This window comes from Pan paniscus, chromosome 3 (assembly GCF_029289425.2).
Source record: "Pan paniscus chromosome 3, NHGRI_mPanPan1-v2.0_pri, whole genome shotgun sequence".
NCBI lineage: Eukaryota > Metazoa > Chordata > Mammalia > Primates > Hominidae > Pan > Pan paniscus.
The window spans coordinates 68,264,058-68,278,430 of record NC_073252.2 but is presented as its reverse complement, the minus strand read 5'-3'; the positions used below and the strand labels follow the sequence as shown (position 1 = coordinate 68,278,430).

Genomic DNA, 14,373 nt, shown 5'->3' with positions numbered 1-14,373 from the left:
TAAAAAAAAATGCTTGTAGAACCAGCTTATACATGTTTTTTTTTTTTTTTTCTGCAATTCTATTGTTAAAGTTGCATCTGTATTTATATATTCAGGGACTTTACTGGTTAGCCTGCATTTTATCATGTGCAACAAATTACTTATAATAAACAGTTCTTAGTAGGGACAAAAGAATGATCAGATGCATATTTGTTTTTATATAATTTTCACTTTATTGTTAATCTCTGTTTACAATTATAATACTAATGTCAATGATTTAAGATAATAGTCATATATTTTGTAACTTCAAAGATATGAAACTTGAAAAAGTACAAAATTACACTTAACTACATGGCATTTTATCATATAATTCTTTCTATGAAGATGTGTTTTATTAGTTGTGAGTCAGGTAGACTTCTAAGCTCTGCTTAAGTTGGTTATTTTTAGAAATTAATCATCCTTGAAATGTTTATAACGCTTGCCAACCTAGGTAATTTGTAATATCTGCAGTAATATAACTATGTTTATAGTCAAATACATTATACAGAAAAATCTGTGTCATGGTAATGATATATGAGGTTACTGCTAACACATCCAACACCATCCACATTAGCCAGTGGGTACTGAGATTTAAAATAGGTATTTTGTAAGCTAACTGCACAATCGCTAATACCACAATGTAAGCTACAAACATGCATGGCTGATAGCTTTACTTTATGTGTAAGAATTTGTTTAGAAACTTCCCCAAATACTCAGTATGCAGGTTGGCAATTGGAAAATAATTTTTTTTTTTTTGCTTTTGTACTCGCAAAAGGTGTTACGTATGAATTTAATTGTAGTAATAATCTATGAGTGATGTGTACATATTTGGAGTAAAATAGCATTTTTCTATATTGAAATTTTATGTATTGTGACTATTTGAGGTGCTTGTAATTTATCTTATTTTTTATATTTCTTTGTCTGTGGTGGACTCTGACTTCTATAGGGTTGTTGTTTTATACTTAATGTTGAAAAAAATTTAAAAATATTTGAATATACAATATAGAGTCATTGTTTTCTTATTCTTTGGATTGCTATTTACTTTAATCCTCAGTGTAATTGGGTTATTTATAAATGGGTCATTTTTCTTTATATTGTCAAATTATAAGCATTCTTCATAAAAATATATTTTTTGAAAAGACGGTAAGATATCGTTAGAAGACATTTAGTTTTAAGATATTTTTAGACTATATTTTCTAAGAATAACTTTTAAATTTTTTATTTTTAAAATTTCAATTTTAAGTAAAAATTTCAAATATTGTTATTAGTAAAATATTTTTTATTAATACATAATATTTGTACATGTTTATGGGGGTACTTATACAGTATTTTGATACATGCATACAGTGTATAATGATCAAATTGGAGTACTTAGGATATTCGCCACTTCAACCAGTTTTCATTTTTTTGTTTTGGGAATGTTTCAGATTTTCTGGGAGGCTATTTGCCTGGAGTTACCCACTTACATTCTCATCTATTTTATGTTGAATCATGCACCATTTGTCTACCCTCATCACTTCAAATTCTCCAACCCCCTTTTTGTAAGACAGGGTTTCACTCTGTCACCCAGGCTGTAGTGCAGTGGCATAATCAGAGCCCACTGTAACCTCAACCTCCTGGGCTCAAGCAGTCCTCCCACCTCAGCCTCCCAAGTGGCTAGGACCACAGGCATGCACCACCACACCTGGCTAATTTTTAAAATTTTTTCATAAAGATGGAGTCTTGCTATGTTGCCCAGGCTGGTCTCAAACTCTAGACCTCCAGCAATCCTCCTGCCTTGACCTCCCAGAGCACTGGGATTATGGGTGTGAAGCACTGTACCCAGCCCCCTTTTACTCATGTATTTGATTCCTCAAAGTAGTTCATTCATTCAGAATTTTTTTAAAAAATAATTTTTAATCATTATGGATATTTAATAGTGCACATTTATGGGGTACATATAATATTTGATACAAGCATACAATTTGTAAGGATCAGTTACTCCAGGGTAATTAGGGTGTCTGTCATCTCAAATATTTTTATTTATATGTGTTAGGAATATTACAATTCTACTCTTTTAGTTATTTTGAAATATACAATAAATTATTTTTGGTTATAGTCACCATATCTTGCTACTGAACACTAGATCTTATTCCCTCTACCTAACAGTATTTTTGTACCAACTAACCATCTTCTCTTCATCTTTCTCCTCTCCACTAATCTTCCCATCCTCTGGTAACCATCATTCTACTCTCTGTCTCCATTAGTTTAATATTTTTTTGATTTCTCATATATTACTGATAACATGCAATGTTTGTCTTTCTATGTTTGGCTTAAGAATTTCATCACTTTTTTATAGCTGGATATATTTCATTGTGTATGTGTAACCACATTTTCTTTATCCATTCATTCATTGATGGACACTTAGGTTGATTCCACATCTTGGCCATTGTGAATAGCGTTGCAATAAATATGGGAGTGCACATAGCTCTTCAATATACTTATTTTCTTTCTTTTCCACATATACCCAGCAGTGGGATTTCTGGATCATACGGTAGTTCTTTTAGTCTTTTGAGGGACCTTCATGCTGTTCTCCACAGTGGCTGCACTATTTATATTCCCACCAACAGACAAAGGTTCCCCTTTCTCCACATCCTCACCAGCATTTGTTATTGCCTGTTTTTGGATAACAGCCATTTTAACTGTGGGAGATGATATTTCATTGTAGTTATAATTTGCACTTCTCTGATGATTAGTGATGTTGAGCATTTTTCATTTACCCGTTGGTCATTTGCATATCTTCTTTTGAGAAATGTCTATTCACATCTTTTGCTCATTTTAAAATCAGATTGCTTTTTTTCCTGTTGAGTTATTAACCCTTGTCAGATGATAGTTTGCAAATATTTTCTCCCATTCTTGTGGGTTGTCTCCTCACTTTTTTATTGTTATTATGACTATAAAAATTAATAATTGTCCATAATTGAAACTTTATTTTTATAGGAGACCTGTATACTGGTGAATTGTATACAAAACAGCAAGGCAATTCATTGAGTTCTATTAGTTTTCGATTATTTCTTCCTAAGAAAATGATGAAGATGATTAAACTTTGGTAGCCAAGAAAAATTTCTATTTTTGGTCGAGTCTGAATTTTTTTGAGATTTTGGAAATCCTCTTTTTTATATTTTTATATCTTTGCTCAAATTATAAATATTGAGTCTTTCATTTTATTTCTGTAGATTGTATTTTCTCTAATATATTCTGCAAATTGCTGAATGCCTCTTTTAGTTCATCTCAAGAGTAATTCTATAGCTTTGCATCTCTCTATCAAATCCACATATTATATATTAGTGTCCTCTGGACTCACATCACATCTTTTAATAAAAAAAAACAAACAAAAATGTAAATCAGCAGAAAACCGGATGTTTTATATGGCAAGGATAATTAATGGTTAATAAATGTTGATACTGAATAGCTCCTGTAGTTTTCAGGAACTATAGAAGATGATGTCACCATATTTAGGAAGCATTGCTTACATGAAGCCCAGAAACTGAAGTTTACAGTATCATCTAATCTAAACTGCTTTAGAATCCTATATTGTATGGTCCTATTAAATGAAGTAGAAAGATCTTAAGCCTTAGAGTTTAACTCCAGTTCTATTACTTCCAAGATATATGGCCTTAAAGAGTTTAAATCACAGTTTATTTATTTGTTAAATGAGTAATTAGGCCTACTTTGTTATAGTATGAGGATTAAATAAAATAATGTATAAAAAGGCCCTAATACAAAGCCTTACACATTTAATCCTGGCAGAATGGGGTCATTAAAACATACCTTTAGGAATTAGAACCAAAAAAAAAACAAATGATCTGAATAGTAAGCAAAATTTAAAATACAACACCATCTTGGGGTCACTTACATTCCACAGTTCTTTTTCAAAGACTGCATTGTATATTCTTAATCCCCAGTGTGACAGTTTCTCTAATTATGAGTCTACACGTTTGTACACACATCCCATCATTATATTTAGGACTCACCCACTGGACTGTAACTAAGTCTTTAATGAGTTACTAATGAACATCTTAAGCTTAGATCAGCATTCAAAGAAAAATGTTAAAGGGTGTTGAAAAGCTATTCAAAGTGCAATTCTGTCACTTTTAATTAGACTCTAAGCCCAATAAAATATCCTGTCATCACTCTTCTAAGTTTGAAAAAATTGAATAGTGAGTGACAGATACACCCTCACTTTGGTATCATTAGTTTTATGTGAAGTTAAAAAGGGTAAATTCAGTGACCTAAATTAGAGAAATCATTGTTTTGACTAAATGTAAAGATAAAAATAACGTGCAAACATAAAATAGCATTTTACAACATTTCATTCTTTTTCTTGGACTCAGATGACTTTAAAACAGATTGATTTTGTTGTTGTGTTGGAGAATAACAGATGATGTGAGGAAAAAACCTAATGATTAGATATGTAGGTTAAAAACGTAAAAATAAAAAAAAACCCTCTGTATTTATAAAAGAACAAATAGTCTGCTTTCACTCATTACTGATTCTCTCCAAGCTGTTAGAGATATCACAAGAGTAGTAAACATAAACATTACCTGAATTAGATCAGAACTAATCTTTAGTAGAGCTCTCCATACAAATCGACAATGGTGGTGACAATTTAGCAATAATCATTTTTCTTCTTTTTTTTCTCCTTTTGAGAGGGAACTTGGTGAAACCATGCAGACCTTAAGGGCACATTATTTAATAATGAAGACAAATAATGCATAAAATTTAAAGCAACAGGCTGGTATGATGCTCTCCCTCCAGGGAACACTACACAATTGCTTAAAAGGAGGTCTTTTAGATTAGTTACAAAAGCTGGATTGTTGGAATAGCTGTGAGAGCACAGATGTATTAGAGGTTACAGGCTGTTGGCAGGCTTTATGTTGTCCCTGTGCAGACAGATAAAAAACCACCATGTCGATTTTTAAAAGTAGGTGTCCAATAATAATCACATCCAACATAACGTAATCGATCATTTTGACATTTGAGCCTGTTAACATATTTGCTGTCTTGTTAAACAGAATTTAGGCATTCATAGAAACTAATGGAAATTAAGTTGTGATATGGTTTGGCTCTGTGGCCCCACCCAAATCTCATCTTGAATTGTACTTCTATGATTCCCACAGGTTGTGGGGGGGACTTTTAAACAGATTGAGTTTGTTGTGTGTATGTGTTGAGAAGGGTGGATGGGTGGCAAAAATATCTTACTACCATTAAAAAGCAAAACAGTTCTCATTCTTCTCAGCTGTCTTCAGAAATGCCAGTTATTATTTACTTAGGAGAGGGAGCTAGAACTCCCTAACAAAACAGACCTCTGTCAATATGTGGATCATTTTTGCTCATTTTGCCCACACATTAGTTACAATTGGCAGTATGATTAAGGCAGAGTGCCTCATTACTATAGTTGTAAAGATTTTTAAAGGAAGAATTTACTTTACAACATTCTGAAAGTATAGTTGCCATACCATTAAAAAATTTATAGTCTTGAGGAGAGGAGTAGAGGGAAAAAAAAGTCAATGTTCTCCAAATAACAAATTCTAAAGGTTTTTTGTTACCATGAACTTAAATTTTTTTGCATTATGTTTACAAGGAGGCTGGTGTTTGGAAAATCTTACTATTAGTTATCACTCCTCTTAAGGTACATAATATGGATTTTATTTGACTGGAATAAAAAAAAATCATCCTTTTTGTCAGGAGCCAAATCTCTAATAAATTTATATCACTAACAGAAATTTCTACTTACTCATTTTCAGAAGTGTTTAAGGTATTTACATCACAGTATTACAATTTAGGCAACGATTATAATGAAAGTCACTATTTTTCCCTTTATTGATAGAATATATAAAGTGCCAGCTATGAAAGCCAATTAAAAAGCAATCTTAAAAAGTTGGTTCTTTTGTTCTTTAACAAAATGAAATGTTTCCCTTTAGCTTTATTCACAGCCACGTGTTTGACTCTTTTACTATTCTCAGCGTGTTTTATAAAGCTTTTGTAACATAGTAGCTTAGCGTTCTGATAATGACTGTAATGAGTAAAAGCAGACTATTTATTCTTTTATAAATACAGAGGTTTTTTAAAAATTTTTTAACCTACATATCTAAGCATATCTGGATCTTTTTTCCTCATGTCATCTGTTAAGTTATTTATTTTTATAATTTCAACAGTTATATTAGATTCAGGGGGTAAATGTACAGGTTTGTTACAGGAGTATATTGCATGACTCTGAGGCAAATGATCCTGTCACCCAGGGTAATGAGCATACTACCCAATAGGTAGTTTTCCGACCTTGCCTCACTCTCCCTCCTAGTTCTCAGTGTTTATCGTTCTCATCTTGTATTAGTCCGTTTTCATGCTGCTGATAAAGACATTCCTGAGACTGGGAAGAAAGAGAGTTTTAATTGGACTTGCAGTTTCAGATGGCTCAGGAGGCCTCAGAATCATGGCGGGAGGCAAGAGCACTTCTTACATGGCAGCAGCAAGAGAAAAATGAAGAGGATGCAAAAGTGGAAACCCCTGATAAAACCATCAGATCTTGTGAAACTTATTCACTATTATAAGAACAGTGTGGAGGAAACCACCCCCATGATTCAAATGATCCCACGGGTTCCATCCCACAACCCGTGGGAATTATGGGAGTACAATTCAAGATGAGATTTGGGTGAGGCCACAGAGCCAAACCATATCACATCTTTTTTTTTTTTTTTTTTTTTTTTTTTGAGACAGAGTTTCTCATTTGTTGCCCAGGCTGGAGTGCAATGGCACGATCTCGGCTCACTGCAACCTCCGCCTCCCGGGTTCAAGTGGTTCTCCTGCCTCAGCCTCCTAAGTAGCTGGGATTATAGGCACCCGCCACCACTCCCAGCTAATTTTTGTATTTTTAGTAGAGACAGGGTCTTGCCATGTTGGCCAGGATGGTCTTGAACTCCTGACCTCGGGTGATCCACCCGCCTCGCCTCCCAAAGTGCTGGGATTACAGGCGTGAGCCACTGCGCCTGGCACATATCACATCTTAATGTCCATAAGTTTCAATTTTTAGCTTCCACTTATAAGTCTATATATGCAATCTTTGGTTTTCTGTTCCTGTGTTAATTCACTTAGGATGATGGCCTCCACTGGCATCCATGTTGCTGGAAAGGACATGATTTCATTATTTTTTATGTCTGCATAGTATTCTTCCATGCTGTGTGTGTGTGCGTGTGTATATATATATATATAATTTTATTTATCCAGTCTACCATTGATGAGCACTTAGGTTGATTCCATGTCTTTGCAATTATAAATAGTGCTGCAGTGTATATACAAATGCATATGTCTTTTTGGTAGAATAATTTATTTTTCTTTGGGTATATACCCAATAATGGGAATACTGGGTAGAATAATAGTTCTGGTTTTAGTTCTTTGAGAAATCTTCAACCTGCTTTCCACAGCAGCTGAACTAACTAGCATTTCCACCAACAGTATGTAAGCATCCCTTTTACTCCACAGCCTCGCCAGCATCTGTTATTTTTTGTCTTTTTAGTAATAGCCATTCTGACTGGTGTGAGATGGTATCTCACTGAGGTTTTGATTTGCATTTCTCTGATGATGAGTGATATTGAGTGTTCTTTTTGTGTTTGTTGGCCGCTTGTATGTCTTCTTTTGAGAAGTGTTTGTTCATGTCCTTCGCCTGCTTTTTAATGGGATTATTTGTATTTTGCTTGTTGAATCATTTAAGCTCTCTGTAATATTAGACGTTTGTCAGATGCATAGTTTGCAAATATTTTCTCTCATTCTGTGGGTTGTCTGTTTACTCTGTTGATAGTTTCTTTTGCTGTGTGAAAGTTCTTTAGTTTTATTAGGTCCCACTTGTCAATTTTTGGTTTTGTTGCAATTGTTTTTGTGGACAGTCAGAAATTCTTTTGTAAGGCTGATGTCAGAATGATACTTTATAGGTTTGCTTGTAGGATTTTTATAGTTTAGAGTCTCACATTTAGAATTTTAATCCATCTTGATTTAATTTTTGCATATGCTGAAAAGTAAGGGCCTTGTTTCATTATTTTGCATACATGGCCAGCCAGTTATCCTAACACCGTTTATTAAATAGGGAGTCATTTCCCCATCGCATATTTTTTGTTGACCTTGTTGAAGATCATATGGTTGTATGTGTGTGGCTTTATTTCTGGCTTCTCTATTCTGTTCTATTGTTCTATTTGTCTGTTTTGTATTAGTACCACACTGTTTTGGTCATTGTAGCCTTATAAGATAGTTTGACGTTTGGCAATGTGATGCCTCCAGCTTTGTTCTTTTTGCTGAGGATTGCTTTGGCTATTGGGGCTCTTTTTTGATTCCACAAGAATTTTACAATAGTTTTTTTCTAATTTTGTAAAAACTGACATTGATAGTTTGGTAGGAATAGCATTCAATTTGTAGAGTGCTTTGGGTGGGCAGTATGGCGATTCTAGCAATATTAATTCTTCTATCCATGTGCATGGAATGTTTTTCCATTTGTTTGTGTCATCTCTGATTTCTTTGAGCAGTGTTTTGTAGTTCTTCTCGTAGAGATCTTTTCACCCCCCTGATTAGATGGATTCCTAGATATTTTATTTTCTTGATGACTATTGTAAATGTGATTATGTTCTTGACTTGGCTCTTAGCTTGAATGTTATTGGTATATACAGGTAGCTCATGCCTTAATCCCAACACTGTGGGAGGGCAAGGTGGGCTGATCACTTGAGGTAGGGAGTTCAAGACCACCCTTGCCAACTTGGCGAAACCCTCTCTCTACTAAAGATACAAAAAAATTAGCCAGACATGGTGGCGGGTGCCACCTCATCACCTTATCTCAGCTACTCGGGAGGTTGCAGTAGGAGAATCACTTGAACCCAGGAAGCGGAGGTTACAGTGAGCCGAGATCACGTGCCACTGCACTCTCCAGCCTGGATGACAGAGTGAGACTCTTGTCAAAAAAAAAAAAAAAAAAATGCTACTGATTTTTGTATGCTGATTGTATACCCTGAAACTTTACTGAAGTTGTTTATCAGGTCTAGGAACTTTCTCCTGCCTTTAGGGTTTTCTAGATATAGAATCATGTTGTTAGCAAAGAGAGATTATTTGATTACTTCTTTTCTTATTTGAATGACTACAGAAGTTTATCTTACTATTTATTTTATTGTAACAAGTTATGTTTTGGAGAAAATTAATGAGGAACCTAGTCTGAAGTGTAATTTCTTGCCCACATCAGGCATACCAGTACTTTATGAAACAAGGTAGTCTAGAGAAGGAACCTGTTGAGTTAAATAAGATTTAGGTATACCATAAAATTGGCTTCATCATACACGGGAAGACAATTTGTTACTACTTAGCTTAGCTGTTTTCTTATAAGACCCAGAATTGAAACAGATTTACCCCTCTGTGTTAGGACTTCCATGCTGCAATTTCTACATGATGGCATCTTTACTCAGGTGCTTGAATTGGATCTTTTATGACTATTGTTAGAGATTACTACCCAGCCTATAAAGAAATTATGCAGCTATCATATACACCTTAGGGAGAAATCAAGAAAGACATAATCTTTTATATGGCTAAAATGAAGGTGCTGTGGGAGAGAGCCTTTCAGGTATGCATAAGAAAGCAGGATTGAAAATGTGCCTTTATTTAAAGAAAAGGAAATGAAAATAGTGGTCTCTTCTCTGCCCCCAACCCTTCTCTTTCTTTCCCTTTTATTATATATGTTGCAGTGAAGTTGGAATAGACATTTCAGTAGCAATTAGCCATTTGCTATTGTAACTTTTTAATGTAATTTCCAGCATTTACACAATACTTTCCTGTTAGCTAAAGAGTTTTGTACATAATAGCTCAGTGAATACTCATAACAATCCAATGAGTCATAGGTAGTAGGACTGGTAATTTTCAGATGAAAAAATAGACTCAGAGCTGTGAATGTAATGATGTAATAATATATTTTAAGTGACTTTTGAGGAGAAACTCAACCCAAAATTTCTTAGCCATCTTGTGGAGGCTTCGTCCATAGGCATTTTTATAACCTACTGAGAATTTGCCTTATTTTATAGATCTGTGATTTAAATTATAAATAAACAAACCAAAGTAGCATATTGAGATTGAGCTAGAATATAATAAAATAAAATAAGTAAATTTTTAAAATCTTCAATTACGGAAGACAGCAATACTGTGCTTGTTTAAATCTTGGAAATAAAAAGGAACAAGATTTTGAGTATGTTTTAGTAGAGAATGGAAGGGAAATATTATGAAATGTGATTATCATTTTATATAGAGATAGAGAACTGTTTGGTAAAATTATGGAAAGAGTGATATTAGAAAGTGGTGAGATTTGGAAAGCCTGAGCAGTAGGGGAAAGGATTTCCTACTAGGAAGGATACTTTGTACAAAGGATTAGGCGGGTGTGTTCAGGAGGATAAGTATTCTCTTTCCAAGAGATACTACCATGGTGAATGACAGAGTGTAATATGTAGGTTAGAGTCATAGCTATATTAGTGTACATTTCAAACTCTGTAAGGCTCATGGTTGGGTTGCTAATAAAGACATGGTGAAATATAACCCTAAAACACAAAAGTAAATGACTTGTGAGAAAAATTGTTAGTTTATGAAAATTAAAGCCCTGGTAACTCTGATAAATATGCCCAGGTTGTATTTTGTTTTTAGCATTTCTCTCATTATAAAATTAGCCCATTGTTTTGTTTAGAGTCCCAGCTCACTGTTATGATTAATAGCTATTTGGAGGAATAAGCTGAATAATTGACTGAATTACAAAGCTGCTCATGTAAGAAGAACAAGAAAATAGAAACAGCTGAAGTTGGTTAGAAACAGTACTTACTTAATTTAAAAAAATTATAAATCAGTGTTGATCTCTGAAAGTTACCTATCATTGAATTCTGATATTTATGGGTATTTATACCAATTATATCTTCCACAGATAATATGAAAACTCTGGTATTATCATCACAAATACTTTACCTTTTAAAAACTCATTATTTTTCTTTTGTTTATCTCTTGCCTCTTATCTGCCCACAACCAACATTCTGGAACAGTGATGCTCTGATGGCATTTGATATTTAAGAGACATGAACATGGGATAAATATTTTGATCATTATAGTAGGTTATGAAATACTAATTTTATATTTCATGCTTGCCCACTAGGAAAGCAGAATGAAAGTACTTACATTGTAAAAACATCTGGATATGAATCAAATATAAGGATGATTTGTATATGGCAATAACTCATATTACTTACAAGGAGTATTATATATTATGTATGATTTAAAAGTTAAAACTTTATAGACAAATAAAAATAGAAAATCGCCCCCTCAATTCAAATAAAATCCTAATCAAATATGCAGTTTTTAAAAGGTAAGCATGAAGTTTCTCTGAAGAAGGATAGAAAGAACAAGATGCATTGACCTTATTATAGCTTCCTGTCTCAGAGCCAAAATTAACTTTGCGACATCTTAAAATTACATGCAACAGAGTTTGAAACTGTGGCTTCTAATGGTATTGGGAAGGAAACTTGGAGGGTTGCCTTCAACTTATGGTTAATGCCACAACATGCCGGTGTATTTTTCATAGCTAATTTGAAAGAATCCTTTCTCTTAAAGGTCTGGAGAAAAAAAGAGGCATTTAGAATGTGAAAACTATCTTCAAATATCTGAGAAGAACCTTCGAGGAGTAATTTGAGTTGGTTTTGTAGCCCATGTATTCAATTTAGACAAGTGAGTGGAGAATGCCAGGGCATAGATACCACCTTCCTTGACCTAAGGAAACTAGCTGCTTCAGATGCTATTGTGCCCCAAGGAGAGTGTGAGTTTCAGAGCAAAACCTCTTGACGTGAACCTTGGGAGATCTGTATAGCAGGAACATTCTAACTTTCTAGCATGTGAATTGAAGGAATCTTTGCAGACTTAAGATTCGTGTTTCTAATGGAATACCAGACACCAGATTTATAAGTGTGCTGTTTATCTTGAAGACTTATTTGTATAATAGCTTCAGGAAGACAAATTGGATTTATATTTATAATTCAAATAAATATTTCCACAGAAGTCATACAATATCTTGAGTATAGTACACACATATTTTTTTAAAGCAAAAGTTGACATTTTGGCTCTGTTCTAATAATCCTTCTCTACGTGGGCAGTGTAACAGCCTCTCTAGTTTTTCTGTCACCCATTGGATTTCTTTTATAGATACAGTGAATTTAAATGAGAGTATGAACTACAGACACATAAGATACTTTGGTTTCATAGAACACACCAGTCTACTTTTTTCAATTTACAGTCAAAGTCGACTTAAGCTCCTGGTATTTTGTATTCTTTAGTCTTACTCCATGAAATCGTTTTACTCCTCAAGCCAAACAACTCTTTCTAGATCCCTAAGAGTTTGCTTCCTAGTTCTATTGACATGTGTTTTTATGTTTTGTTTATTTTTCAGATTTTTTAAATTTAGATACAGGCACTATTATACTGTTTAGCTGATGCTTGATTCCATTGTTTATTCATTTTTAAATCAATTGTCATTCTTTGCCTACTCTAGAAATTGACCTTTTCTAGAAATATTTGATCTCTAGTTCAGAAGAGATCCCTATTCCCACATCCCTGTCCTATGCTACCCTTCCCTCCCAAGAGTTTTAATAATTATCCTAAACAGATTGTCTTAAAACTAAGCTCTTTACCCTGGCTTACAAAGCTCATGATCTGGATATTGCTTGCCTCTCTGCCTTCCAGACTATTCTTCACCTTGACCACTATACCCAGCCATTGTGCTATTTCTCAAACACACCAAGGGATTCTAGCCTGGAGGCCTTTCCTGTATCCTGGAAGTTCTTTGACTAGCAACTTACAGTCACACAACTGAATGTTGTATGATTAATGAGTTTAAATCTCACTGAAATCCCAATTTATATTTTATCTCCATATCCAAATATTTCACAAAAACCTAAATGAAGTAACCTTTACATAATACTCAATTTAGTTTTTCATAGATTACTCATATTTATATGGTATTTTTTTCTCTAATATTTATTTGTGTATTTTCTAATTTCCCTTACCAGATGTATGATTCATTAAAGTAGCTTTGTGGTCTGTTTTCTTCACCAAATTCTCCAGCACCTAGAAGAGGTCCCAACATGTAATGGGAACTCAATAAATATTTGTTGAATGAATGAAAAAATAAGCACATTCTCCCCCACTCTAAATGTGCTTATATTTTAACTTGGCTGAGGATAAAATCTTTCAATTTTTGCGTAACAGAGGCTTATAGGATAACCTATTTTGATAAGCTTTGGCTAATTTTCTTCCATAGAGTAGTAACAAAGATATTAGAGAAAACATGCCTGTATATATTCATGTAAAAATATTTTTATATTAGTCATATTGTCATTTTAGGCAATGAAGAGAGGGATATCTTAGGAGCCAAAAGTTCAGAAATGATGCCACTAGAGTGATACATCAAAGAAGGCAATCACTTAGAGATGTTGATTTTCGCAGCTTTTTGGTCTTGAAACTTATTTTCTTCTTTGGCACCTTTTTCATTTACACAGGCTATAAAAATGGCATTCAGATTACCTTTGCCTAGATATTTTAGTAATCATACATTGTAATAAATTCAAATAAAAATGTTTCGGGGCAATGTCTCAGACTTATATTTTAAAGTTTTCCATTATAGATATATTGTTTAACATATTTCTTAATATGATTTTTTTCTATAAAAGTTGTATTATTTTATGTGTTTTGGGAGGGATATGTTTTACACTTCTAATCTGCAAATATTTTATATAGCAAGAAATTATGGCACCACTGTATAAATTTCTAGTGTTAGCAAGATGATCATAAAATTCTCTTGCATTATTGATTTTCTTAGTTTCTCTCCTGTTTAATGTTAGCCACATAACATTATTAATGTGTTTTTATACATGCATGTTATAACCTGTTAAAAAATACTTGTGGGAAGCAAAATCTTTTTCTTTGTAAAATTTATCCTTTCTGTTGACAGATTTTCATTATCATTCCTATTTATTAAACTAGTTGCAAATAGTATAGGGAAATGTGTATCTCATGTATCAATTTATCAAAAAAAAATCCTATATTTAAATATCTCTATTTTCAAAGCATAAAATGTATGGGTGTTTTCTGAATTATTTTTAAAAATCATGTATATTTTTTTTTCATTATTGTCTTGGTCTTTCATATTTACTCATTTATGTAATATGTACCATTTGTCAGTAAAATCACTGTGTATATAAATGGTAAAAATGTGTGTATATCCTTTTCACCTTAACGTCCAGTACAGATCTTAAAACAGCACCTCTCCAAAAA

The 14,373-nt window shown here is 33.3% G+C and overlaps 1 protein-coding gene across 30 annotated transcripts in view; it reads left to right on the top strand.

The window, feature by feature from the left end:
• Nucleotides 1–14,373, top strand: part of ADGRL3 (adhesion G protein-coupled receptor L3) — an 861,253-nt gene that overhangs the window by 300,060 nt on the left and 546,820 nt on the right. The window lies entirely within an intron of this gene.